General features: G+C 34.6%; 1 long non-coding RNA gene across 3 annotated transcripts in view; it reads right to left on the bottom strand.

Moving 5' to 3' along the window:
- Positions 1-13,991, bottom strand: part of LOC105494334 (uncharacterized) — a 636,433-nt gene that overhangs the window by 283,216 nt on the left and 339,226 nt on the right. For all 3 annotated transcript variants that reach the window (XR_011608282.1, XR_011608284.1, XR_011608283.1), the window contains one exon: positions 10,583-10,693. This is a non-coding gene — a long non-coding RNA (uncharacterized lncRNA). The remainder of the gene's footprint in view (positions 1-10,582; positions 10,694-13,991) is intronic.

Raw genomic sequence — 13,991 nt, 5'->3', positions numbered from 1 at the left:
AATAAAATGCACTTTAGGAACACCTTTGTTTTTGTACCACAGATTTTGATAAGCTGAGATTCCATTTCTAAAAAAAAGTGTTTCCTAATTTTTGTGATTGCTTCTTTGACACATTTGTTATTCAGAAGTGTCTTGATTTCTAAATATTCAAAAATTTTTTCAAGGTCCTTCAATAACTAATTTCTAGTTTAAGTCCATTGTGATCAGAGAATATACTGTATAACTTTATTTCTTTTAAATTAGCATGAGGATTATTTATTATGAGAATAGGGTCTAGCTTGGCAAGTATTCTATGTATACTTAAAAAAATACATATTGTGCTGTTGTTACAGGGACTGTACCTGAAATTTCAATTAAGTAAAGATAGTTACCAGTGATTTTCAGGTATTCTGTATCCTTTTTGATCTTTTGTCTACTTTTTTAATGATTATAAGAAGAAAAGTATTGAGATCCCCAACTACAATAATTAATTTCTCTATTTTTCTTTTCAGTTTTATCAGTTTTTAATTTAGGTATTTTAAAAGTTTGTAGTTTGGTGAACACACATTTAGGATTATGTCTTCTAGGGGAATTGATGCTTTACTTATCAAGTGATGTCCCTCTTTAACCCCATTAATATCCTTTGTTTTAGGGTATTTTGTCTGATGATAATTTAGCCACTCCAGGCATTTTACATAATTGTTTGCATCATATATCATTTTAAATATTTTGTTTTCTTTGTGTGTTATCTATATCTTATATTGAATGTACGTTTCTTAAAGACCGCATAGAGTTTGGTCTTCTATTTCTGTCCCAAATCCAGTATGTCTTTTAATGGGGCTGTTTCAATTCTTTGTAGTTAATATAATTAGCAATATAATTGAATCTAAATCTACCATCTTACTGCTTTCTATTTATTCCATCTGTCCTTTGTTCTTTTTTTCTCTGCCTATTTTTACAATAATTACCTATTTTTTTAGTATTTTAATTCCATTATTGACTTAATTAGTTATGACTATAACCATAATTATTTTAGTAATTTATTTAGCATTTACGATATGTCTTTGTCACAGTCTACTTATTAATAGTTACACCACTTAATGTCTCATATTAGAACCCTCCAACAAGATCCTCCCAATTCAGGCTTTCCATTCTTTGTACTATGATTTTTACACGTTTTACTTTGATAAATATTTAGTGCTATTATAAGTTGTTACTATTGCGCTTCAAGTCAAGAGTCCGCTTGCTTATTTTCTGTAAAAGACCAAATAGAAAAATATTTTTGGCTTTTTGAGCCATACTGTCTCTGTCACTACTCAACTCTTACGTTGTGGGTGAACATAGCCACAGATAATTAATAAGTGACTAGGTATGGCTATATCCAAACAAACTTTATTCACTAAAATAGGTAGGGGGATGGGCTTTACAGTCAGATGTGAGCAATCTTATTTATTGAAGCAAATCTGCTCCCCCCCAAAAATTTTCTCAAGTTTTCTTTTTTTTTGAAAACTATTTTTTGCCTTGATACTTGAAAGATACTTCTTCCCCCCAATATAAAATTATAAGCTGTCAGGATTTTTTTCTTCTCATTCAATAATTTGAACTAGTTATCCATTTTTCTCTAGCTTGTGTATTTTTTAACAAGAGTATGGTATAATTCTTATATTTTTCTCTCTGTAAATAATTCTTCCTTCCTTCCTCCTCCCCTGTCTTCCTTTTTATCCTTTCTGCCTCTCCCTTCCCCCTTCCCCTTCCTCTCTCTCCCTTTTATTCTTTTCCTTGCAGTTCTTCAAGATTTTCTTTTTGTCTTTCATTTTTTAGGACTTTGGCAATAATATATGTTTTTGTTTTTATCATGCTTTGGGCACTCTGAGTTTTTTAGATCCAAGAATTGAGGTATTTGCTTAATTCTGGAAAAATTTGGCCATTATCTCTTCAAGTGTTTTTTCTATTATCCACCCACTCCCCAACCTCTTCTTCTCCATCTACAATTATGTTCTCATTAGACCATCGGCTGCTGTCCCATCATTCTTGGTATCTGTGGTTTTTTCACCGTATTTTTTGGTTTGTATTTCTGTTCGACCTTCTTCTTCATGTTTTTGTCTAGTGGTATTGCTGAATCTAAAGAAAAGCCTCTCAACTTTTTTCTGTCATTTTTTAAAATCACCTGTTATTCCATTTGACACTTTCTTAGCTTTCATTTCTCTGCTGGAATTTCCTGCATTATCCACCTTTTCCAACAGATATCATTTGCATCGTTGCCACTTTTCTCCTTTTTGTTCTGCCGAAGGTAAAACCATTTTTGCGATCTGTTTAGACTTGTTCCTTTTTGAAATTAATTTTTCTGAGTTCCTTTAGACCTCAGCTAGGCTCAATAAAAGTTAAGATTTTGTAGATCATCCAGTTTTATTCTTATAGTTAGTGTTAGAGTAATATTCTCTTGTATTTTTTTTCATATCCTATATGGAGCCAAAGACCTTCTGAAGTGTTTGAATTAGTTTTGAAGGATATCCTTTCTTTCACATTTTAAGTTCTTTCTTTCCAAAGAGCTTATTAAGGTTTTGTATCTCTTGGAATCCTCCTTGACTTTTGGTCTACTTTCTGTGAGATCTTCTTTAATTGGTCTTCTAACTATATTGCTGAATTACTTTTCAATTTCTGCAGTGTTATTTTAATTTTTAATGGCTTTTCCCTGTTCTCTAAACTTTGTTTGTGTAACTTACTCTTTTAGATGTTAATATTTTAATGTGATAAAACAATTTATTGTACTTATTTTGAAAATTTCCTCTGTGAATTGTCTTTGGTTTCTCTACATTCTCTTTTTATGCATGTTTTATTTTTTAAGAACTTTATCAAATGTACATTTCCATCTTTAAGAATGAGGCACTGAAATGCTGATAGCTCAGTTTGTCAAGAACAGCAGGGGGTTATGGGTGGTCTCACAGTTCATAATATAGCACTTCCACTTTCATCCATGGCTAGTGATCCAAGTCCAGAACCTCTGTTGTTAAATGGATACATAGATTAAATATTTAGTTCTCTTTTGGGATGAACAGAATAGTATTCTTGCTGACAGGGTAGGAAAAGAGATCTCACACACTAATTGTTTCTCCTAAAGTCTTCTAACCCTTGAGCTTTCAGCCCAAATCCACATTTTAGCCATCAATGACAATTGCATTCCAACTTGTGGGCCTCTGAGATTCTGGGATACACATCAGCTTGCTTGATCTCTTGACTTAATCTCTTGGAGTCTCTTGTTGATTTCCCTTTCCTCACTCCTTCTAAGTCAGGTTCCAGTCATCCATTGAGTTCACAGTTTCCACCATCTTGTGCAAAATTCCTGCTGCCATTTCTCATTCTCTTTGGCTTTCTGGTTTAGTGCATTTTTGAAAGTTGTTTCACTGTGAAAGAAGTGAACTTTTTGAGTGGAGGTAAAATTATAGATGTTCAAAATTCAACGAAGTTGGTCCTCCAGAGCTGGACTTCCAAAGCAAGGCAAGGGATCCCAGACTTTGTGTTCCTTCATCAGCTGGCCACTGCCCAAGTGTGGCCCTCTGGAAGAGGACACAACCTTGGATGAGGCAGTGCTCTAAGGCTGAGGGAGATTCTCAGTGAGCAGCATGTTATGGCAGTCTATAGACTCTAGTCCCCACAGGTGGGAGATAGGTATATTGTCCTTAAGAAAAATTGGAGTGTCACGGCTGATATCCATCACAGTGTTTATATCTCCAGGCCCCGTGTCATCTGCATGTTTATTCTTACTCTTTTTCAACTGAAGATAGTACAAGAGGAACCAATAAATCAAATAGCTTTTAATGCTTGCCAGAAAAGGAGACAGCTGCTTGCAAAATTCATGTATGCTTCCCTTTTAGGCTTAGATATACTGTATATAAAACCAGTCAAATCACCATAGATCAGCTTCCTTTGTCTTTGAATTTGGGCCAAAGAAGTTAAGAAGTTTCCCAATTTAGGCTCTTGGTAGTCAGGCCCTTTCGCTAGACCTTTGGCTGCAGGCAACTATTGAACTCCTTTATTCAATGTAATATCATTTGCTTATTCCAGAATTTCAAATAAATGGAATCATTCAATAATTCTTCATTTTGCTTGTTATCACTAAGCTTAATATTTTAAAGATTCATGCATGCTGTTGGGTATATGTGGAATTTATTATTTTTTATTGCTGAAGAGGATTCTATTTTGTGGATATACTTGATATGGTTTGGCTGTGTCCCCACCCAAATCTCATCTTGAATTGTGACTCCCATAAATCTCTCATGTTATGGGAGGGACCCAGTGAGAAGTAATTGAATCATGGGGGTGATTTTCCCCATACTGTTCTCATGGTAGTGAAAAAGTCTCATGAGATCTGATGGTTTTATAAGGGGAAACCCCTTTCACGTGGCTCTCACTCTTCTCTTGTCTGCTGCTACGTGAGAAGTGTCTTTCACCTTCTACAATGATTGGGAGGCCTCCCCAGCCACGTGGAACTGTGAAACCTCTTTCTTTCGTAAATTGCCCAGTCTTGGATATGTCTTTATCAGCAGCATAAAAATGGACTAATACAATACTGCAATGTGCTTATCAACTGGGCTGATGAAGGGCATTGAGTTCTTTCCAGTTTGGGGATGTTATGAATAAAGCTGTTATTACCATTGATACATTAGTTGTATATGGTCATTATTTACTACTCTTCTTGGTAAAATACCTTCGTGTTCCCTCACAGCCAGCTACTTTTTTTTTTTTTTTAACCATCTCTTAAGAAATATCTAAGCATTTAGAAGAATCAGCTTTGTACTTCAGGTAGGTACTGATGAGGGAAATATTTTACTGTAAGGATCTGGATAGTAAATATTTCAGGGTTTTCAGTCCACAGGGTATCAGTCGCAACAACTGAGCTCTGTTGTCACAGCACAAATACAGGCACAGAAAATACATAAACAACTGAGTGTGTGGCTAGGTCCAAAAAAACAGCTTATTTATATAAGCAGGAAATGGGCACAATTTAATCCAGGAGCTAGAGTTTGCTGTTCTTATTTAAAATTGCAAAATATTCCTTGACTTACAGTGCAAATACAATAGTGTTTTCATTTGTTAAGTATTCCCAGAACCATGAACTGGACAATAGATGTTAGAAAATGAATGCTGGACACTACTGTGCAATGATAATTTCAGCATGCAAAAGTCCACTGTATCCATGCCATCCGAGAGAATGGGTTCCTCAAGTAAACATGTTTGTCTCCTCTCTTGCCTAACTATGCCTCCTGCTCAAGTTGTTCTTGTACACTGCAGTGGTGAATGAATATTTCTAACTTTGACAAGGATACAACTCATGAACTTTTATGGCATTAAAACTCAGTTCCCTTCAATTTTAAGGACATAGCCCAAGAGATGTGGAGAAGCATTTCCCTGCGGTCTAAACATTGTTTGTTTGCCTCAAGAGCAGGTATTTGTGGTTACCTTTGTCCTCTGCCAGGACTGCTCAGTGTGTGCCTAGAGACAGAGGAGGGCATGTCTTCTTTAACAAGTCTATTGTTTGGGTGTCTGTGTTATGCAGTTTTCTATAATGATGGGGCTCAGGGCAGAAGACTCCTGTTGCTTGGGTCTAAATGCAGTACTAATAAAATCAGAATCATCTTAAAGAACATAAATCAGGCCATTGTTCTTTGTTGCTGAATGTCTCCCAGTAGATTTCCATTGCATTTAAAATGAAATCCACACTCCTTTTCCTGGCATGCAGGCTAACCATGTGCTGAAACTTGCTGGTTCTTGTAAATTCATCTGACCTCACTGTCTCCCAGCCCGCCATCTTCCAGCCTGCTGGCTTTCCTTTTCTGTCTTGAAGAAATGGAGGAGGAAAAATAATCTTGGCTTTCTATGGGAGAAATATTTCTCCTCTTTTCATTTCTGTATTTCAGTACATATGATAGTGTGTTGTAGACATAGGTTGTCAATAAGTATTTTTAAATAAGTGAAAGATATTTTACAAAAGCAAAGGAAGGAGGGAAGTTTTCCATGGTGATGATATAGTTGGAGCACATTCTTGGTGGTGTGAAATTTATGTGAGGTTTTAAGGAATGACTTGCAAGGTTATAATAATGAGATTTGTAAGAAGGATATGTTATATTTTAAGGTAGTTAGTGATGGTTTCATTAAAAAGATGGAAGAATCTATGATATTTACATTCTTGTGGATGTCTATGTCTCAGAATTGTATAGTGTTTTGCAGTTTCCAAGTACTTTCACATATGTAATCTCATTTATGCGAGATCCCTGTTTTTCTAGCTTAATGAAGGCCAGGGATGCATAAAAGCTTAATTAGAGACAGAAGAAAAATAATTTCTTTTTCTAAGGAGCCATATGTGTGTAATGAAAGAACAAAAGGAAGTTTTGTTTTTAAGAATCATCTTAGACTTTGCATTTTTATTCATTTCTGACAATGGAAAAGTGGCTATGGCTGCCAACTCAGCAGTCTTTCCAAGTAAGCCGTTGAGTAAGAAGCCAAATGTCTTGTCTATGAAAAGAAAATATATATCGACAGTTAGGCATCTGAATGCCACCTCCAGATAGGAAGGAAATGAACATGTGTGCATTTGATTTAATACTTTAAAATGTGGTCTCTCACATTGCTCTCCCAATACTCATCACCCTGTATTTTGAGAGTCCCTCTGAGTACAAGGGTTCACGCCAATCTCACAACTAAATACATACAAGTGCACTTAATTGTGATTTAAAACAATTACTCAGTCCATGTAGATAACTAAAGTTTTTTTTTTTCTTAGTAGTTCAATAGTTCTAAACCAGCCAGGAGATCACTTTAAAATGAACCAGGCACAGCTTGCAAAATGCCATTACTCCTCTCAGGACAAACTAATAAGCAAGGAAAATAGGAATTTCATTGGTTATGTGGGAAATCATTCTATACTATGCCAGAAAACATATTCATTTAGTATAGGTACAGTGTATGAGCTTAATATAACCATTTGGTTGAACAAACTATTTACCTAAGTCAACCTTACGATTTCCTCCCTCCACTTCTCACAGTAGATTTCATCTAATCCTCATGCAAAAAGTGGGTAATATCAACATTTATTAATAATGATTTTATTGTTTACAATGTTCTATATGTTCTTTGGTCTTTTGAAACTTTCTTCAGCTCTTACTTTACTGTCATCCACTGGAATTGCACCATTAAGTTTTAGAAACTGTAGTTTTAATTGGAATATTTTTATTCAAACTTCCTGTGGCCACCTCACAATATTAAAATTCTGTGACCTTAAAACTACAAGGACTTCCAATAGTCATAATTAGATATTACATTAAATCATTATTAATCTCTGCATTCTCTATAAAATGTTTCATTTTCATACAAATGAAACACAGATTTTCCTTTCTGTAAATTACAGAATTTTCTACCTGTGTCATGCACAGGTGATGCTTTATTATCTATGATCTATATATGAGCATCCTTGTACCCCTTACACACCTACAGAAAATTGAAAACCTATGCAACTTCTTGTTAACTTTGTCCTCTGACCCACTAACATCATCCCTTCTAATCTTAACAACACTGGTGGTGGATATGTTTTCATACTTTCCTCCATTTTTACATAGTTTGTATGCAAACAATATTATTAAACTAATAACTAACAATGTGTAACTACTTGTTGCGGGAAGTCAGGGACCCTGAACGGAGGGACCAGCTGAAGCCGTGGCAGAGCATAAATTGTGAAGATTTCAGGGACATTTACCAGTTCCCAAAATTAATACTTTTATAATTTCTTACACCTATCTTTATTGCAATCTCTGAACATAAATTGTGAAGATTTCATGGACACTTGTCACTTCTCTAATAATACTCTTATAATTTCTTATGTCTCTCTTTACTTTAATCTCTTAACCACGTTATCTTTGTAAACTGAGAATGTATGTCACCTCAGGACCACTATTGTACAAATTGATTGTAAAACATGGTGTTTGAACAATATGAAATCAGTGCACCCTGAAAAAGAACAGAATAATAGTGATTTTCAGGGAACAAGGGAAGACAACCATAATGTCTGACTGCCTGCGGGGTTGGGCAGAATATAGCCATATTTTTCTTCTTGCAGACAGCCTATAAATGCACGTGTGAGTAGGAGAGATATCACTGAATTCTTTTCCCAGCAAGGAATAGTAATAATTAATATCCTGGGGAAAGAATGCATCCCTGGGGGGAGGTCTATAAATGGCTGCTCTGAGAGTGTCTGTCTTATGCGGTTGAGATAAGGACTAAAATATGCCCTGGTCTCCTACAGTACCCTCAGGCTTACTAGGATTGAGAAATTCCAGCCTGGTAAATACTAGTCAGACTGGTTCTCTGCTATCAAACCCTGTTTCCTGTTAAGATGTTTATCAAGACAATACGTGTACAGTGGAACATAGACCCTCATCAGTAATTCTGATTTTGCCTTTGCCTTGTGACCTTTATCACCCTTTGGAGTATGTGATCCTTGTGACTTACTCACTGTTCATACACCCCCCTGCCCGTTTAAAATCCCTAATAAAAACTTGCTGGTTTTGTGGCTCAGGGTCGTCATCATGGTCCTACCAATATGTGATGTCGCCCCCAGAGACCCAGCTGTAAAATTCCTCTCTTTGTACTCTTTCTCTTTATTTCTCAGGCTGCCTGACACTTAGGGAAAATGGAAAGAACCTACATGGAAATATTGGGAGCTGGTTCCCCTGATAACTACTGTTGGTTTTTCATATTTAATTCTAAGTTCTGAGAAGCAACGAATTACATCAATCTAATTATATCATGGTTGGCCCATACTTACCACAGTTCTGGGTATGTACAAAGCAAGTTAGCTAAAAATATTGGTAACATTGTATTCTGGGAACCAATTTATGTATTTTGCCTCAGTTAATTCAGTTAGTATTTAGAAAACTCTTTTGAGATAGGCTGTTATTATCCTTATTTTATGACCTTAAAAGAACAAAGTAGGCCTAGCGCAGCGGCTCACGCCTGTAATCCTAGCACTTTGGGAGGCCAAAGTGGGTGGATCACCTGAGGTCAGGAGTTCGAGACCAGCCTGGTCAACATGATGAAACCCCATCTCTACTAAAAATACAAAAATTAGCCAGGCATGCTCTCAGGCATCTGTAATCCCAGCTACTAGGCTGAGGCAGGAGAATTGCTTGAATCTGGGAGGTGGAATTTGCAGTGAGCTGAGATAGTGCCATTGCACTCCAGCCTGAGCGACAGAGAGAGACAGTCCCAAAAATAAAAATAAAAAAATAAAAAAATAAAAACTGAGTGAAAAATTAAGTAATTTGAACAAGACCTCAAACCTGTTTTGTGGAAGGTTCATGAGCTATAACGTGTTCTTCAGAAATACTTTAATGGACAAATAATTTGTGAAAAATTGCATAAGGTGAAGATAGCTAATTTTGCAATAAATGTGTATAGCTTATAAGTATACAAATGTATTCCTTGAACAGCAAATTCCTTCAAAATTTATAGATTACTTACAATGGCAATTTGATCTCTGTAGAATATTGATGTATTCTATTTAGTCTACAGGTAAGAGTTTTACCTTCAACTCATCATCAAAATAGGTTAACATAAACAATATATCTATAAATAAAAACAAATGATTTTGTTCTCTCTATAAGAATCAGACAATGGCAGAGAGATAATATTAACTGGTGACCTGTAATTATAATTTGTACTTTGTAAACTTTTCCTGGAAATGGGAGAAAACTGATTGCCACCTCTAAAAATTCTCCTGCCCTACCATTGTGAATATGTGGAAGGCCTCTTTTTTCTTGGCTTTTTAGACATTCCAAGATCTAATTCAATTTCAAGATTCAGTGAAAGTTGTACAAAACAAAAGGAAGAAATTCTGAATTTATATTGGAGCTATGAAATATTATGCAGAAGCCCTTGTTTCTGTACAGTGTAATAATCAATCAATTCCTTCCTAAAGCAGAGGCAACTAACTGCATTTTTCTTTGCAGAACTCTTGGCATCCTCAATCTGATATTAGAGATTCAGAAACTACAGTTCTGTGAATTTGAGTGTCTCACCCAATGTCAATAACTCCTTAGATCAAGTTTGGATAACTAATATCTTTCCCAACTGTATTTCACAATTTTATCATCATTTTTTGTAACTATTAATTTCAGTGATCCATCATTAATATAGTTATATTTGATGATGTAAAAATGTTGCATCACTTTACCTGGAGAGCTCTTTAATATCTTCCAGCTTAGATACTGCCAAAATAATAAATAGGGTACATGAAATACTATTTACTTAAATGGTCTCATGTGTATTGTGCTGGGATACACAATATGAAAATATTGCTTGCAGCTGCCACTATATACACAGGTGATCACATGAATGAGATCTTGGTAGAAACACTTGTTTGGAAGTGATGTGTGTAGGAAGCTGAGAAATCAAGGGGAAGAAAGTTCTGTTCTTTTTTTGCTTTACTCCCAGACTGCTTCTGCCCTTAGCAGTGCCTCTGTTCATCATGAGTTCACAAACCAGTTCTTTCAATAGAAAAATCATCAATCATAAAAACCGGCAAGAGCCCCTCAAATGCTTGTCACTGTCTTACCTTCTGCTATCATGGGAGAGAATCGACTCCACTTAGAGATGCAATAATCAGCAGCTTTCCTTTGTGGAGCAGATGGTGTTGACAGAGCTTGTTCACAATGCTTGGGTATCACTGCAAATTAAGAAAAGAGTCCTTTCTATCTGTTACACTTCTTTTGTTTGTTTGTTTTTTATTTTACCGTGAGTTCTCTATTATGCTGCAGGCATGAAACTGAACAGCAATTACAGTTCATTTGCGCTCACAGAATGCTAGTGTTCTAGATATGAAATTCCATGCTTTACAGAAAATGGACTTAAACTCTAGAATAGGGCCACTTTTTTAACCGGTTATATTCAAGGGCTCCAACTTTTCCAATAGGTGAGATTTTTCAGTTAACTGAGGCTTATTCTTTTAAATATAATTTTAAATCTACTCTTATTTTAAATAATATATTCCTAAAGTATTACAACATTCCTGGAATTAACAAATGAAATGTATAATGTACTGTGAATTGGGGTTTAAGTCATAAACAGGTAACATTTTACTAGTTTGAAAATCATGACGTTCTTTGGGGCTGCACAGATGTATGAGGTGTTCCTGTCAATTCCTAATGTTCCTAGATTGGTATACATGTTTAGTTGTTTAATTTGCTTCTTTTTTTTTAGTGTATCAATGTATAATTGACATACTACAAACTACATATATTTAAAGGGAACAATTCAATAAGTTTTACCCACTATATACTCTTGTGAAACCATCAGCATGATCACGAAACTGAAATCCATCATCCTGAACAGTTTCGTCATACCCCCCGGCCTTTCCTTCTCAAACCACCACCCATCCCTAGACAACCAGTGATCCACTTTTCCCCACTATAGATGAGCTTGTATTTCTTAAAAATTTATAGAAATGAAACCATGCAGCATGTGTATGTTTCAGTCTGGCTTATTTAGCACAATTATTTCAAGATTCATCCACATTGTAAGGCATGTCTGGAATTGATTCATTTTAATTGCTGAGTATTCTGTTGTATTAGCTTTGTGAAAAAGTAATTGCGGTTTTTGATCATTTGTGTACATCTTTTTGTGAGCATAAGCTTTTATTTCCCTTGGGTAAATATGCAGAAATGGAATTACTATGATTGATATATTTGCTAGAGATATCACAAAACCATTTGATATTTTATAAATATTTTTTCATATTCTATTTAATCTAGACGCTGGCTACTAAAATTATTTTGCTTTTACCATCACTGTATTTTGGCTTTAATATTTAAGTAGTGATTAGAATTTAAGTTGAACTGTAGGTATTTAAAATATTTGTAAATATCTCCTGCTACATTCAAGACAAATATGTGCAAAATTATGTTCATTTGTCAAAATTTCTATTTCAAATTACTTTGACTTAGAATCTACAAAATCTCCAATACATATTTTAAATACATTTTAAAATTTAAGGCATTTATTTTAGAACAATGAATTTGAAATCAACCTAGCTTAAATCTATAAACACTCACATTTCATTTGAGAGAACTCAATATTTGATCCTTAGTGATGAGGTTATAGATACCACTTTTATATTAGCTCTCTGACTCTTTGTTTGCATAAAAGTAATTTCAAAAAGAGACTGACTGTAAGGGATATAAAGAAATACTAGGGAACTTTCCCCTATGAGTTCACAATCTTTTTGAGGTATTGTTCTCAAATATATTAACAAAAGTTATTAGTTTGATCAAAAAATATTTCATGGTGGATCCACTGAGGATTCCTTAATATTCTTTACTTTTATGTAAAGCATTTGGCAAAATTTATTTGGATTATTATCAAGATTGAGAGTCTGAAGTTTTAAGCTGACAGAGACTCCAAAGTTCATTTAGTCTAGTCTCTTCATTTTACAAATGATTATGGTAAAGGGGCTCAAAACCAAATGATTAATTGGTAGCAGTTTGTTTACACGCACGGCACATGGTGTTTGGCATTGAAAACTTGCATTCTGATTGCATATTCTCTTTGAACTCTGTTTTTCTCACATACAAAGTAGGGGATGGGGGCTATGTATCTTTATATCCCTTTTGGCTTTAAAATCTGTAAGACTCAAGAGAGTAAAGCACCTTATTATATTTTCTGGTCTTTGATAAATTGTCATATATGAGAGTGATAACCCTTTTGTATAATTGTGAGATAACTTATTATTTTATAAATCCACCATACATTTAATAGGTAGTTAAAATATGAAAGGCATTATGTTAGATACTAAGAACCATTTCATGGCACTCTGAAATCATATCGAATCAAATCACGTTTATCATATCCTTAATATTATTTTTTTCAATTTAGCATCTGGACCTCTTTATCTGAATGAGCATTTACATAAACCATGATACACAACCTTAAAAATGTGGGGCTTCCCTTCTGAATAAACTGTGGTATTTGTTCTTTCAGTTTCCCTGTTGCTCCTGTGGCTTTCCTGGAGTCATTTCTCTGGAATATATTGGATGCAGTTGTATCTTATGCATTGGTTTCATGACAAGGGGATCTTGGTCAAAACAGGATAAGAAATTTCACCATGGAAAAAGAAGTGGGACAAGAGCTCTGTTCTCTTCATTGATTTCAAATCCTGTAAATATTCTATTAAATTATACCATTCTCAGGACAATCTTCATATCTCACAGCTTTCGACAATTAGATAGATTTTTTAGCATGTATATTCTTTACATAATTGATTATATTTTGCAGGATTTTTAAGTCATGAAAGAAACTAGTTGAGTTAAAAATCTGTATGTAAAATAGTTTTGCATAATATTCATTGGTGTGCAGAATCTCTGCTTCAGTGTTAAACCTACAACACCATTATAAAATAATATACCTTTTGAAACAGTCTCATCCAGCCTACTGAAGACAATTTTGCCTATAGAGTTGAAAAAGTAATACATAAATGACCTTTAACACAAATAATTTTCAACCGACTCCACTTTCATGAACAATTCAGCTATTTATTCTGGAGAACTGTTCATGACTAAAGAAATTCAATTCTAATATCGGAACAGAAACCTTGTCACACCACTTCTACCCATTCTTTTCATGGGCTACATATATTCTCACAAGTGATATCCTAATGGCACGCATAACGTATACAAAACAGAAACTACAATTGTTATGAGAGACGATTATTTAAATTTATGCCAAACATTTTAAATCTGAGAGTTACCAAGCCATTTATATTTTCATACGTTTCATCTGGATATGAGAGAACTCAAAACCAGTTATGAAAATATATGTCCTAAGGAACAGCCTCCAACAAGTATTTCTCTTCCACTCTGAGGTGATACAGAATGGTCCGAGAGAATGGTATTTTCCTTTAGAAAGAAATAGAAAAATATTCTAACATTAAGTGGTTTTTCATCTTCTTTAATAACAAGTGAAGCAAAACA

The sequence above is a fragment of the Macaca nemestrina genome, chromosome 9 (genome assembly GCF_043159975.1).
Source record: "Macaca nemestrina isolate mMacNem1 chromosome 9, mMacNem.hap1, whole genome shotgun sequence".
Classification (NCBI taxonomy): domain Eukaryota; kingdom Metazoa; phylum Chordata; class Mammalia; order Primates; family Cercopithecidae; genus Macaca; species Macaca nemestrina.
This window is presented reverse-complemented; position numbering and strand designations above follow the sequence as displayed.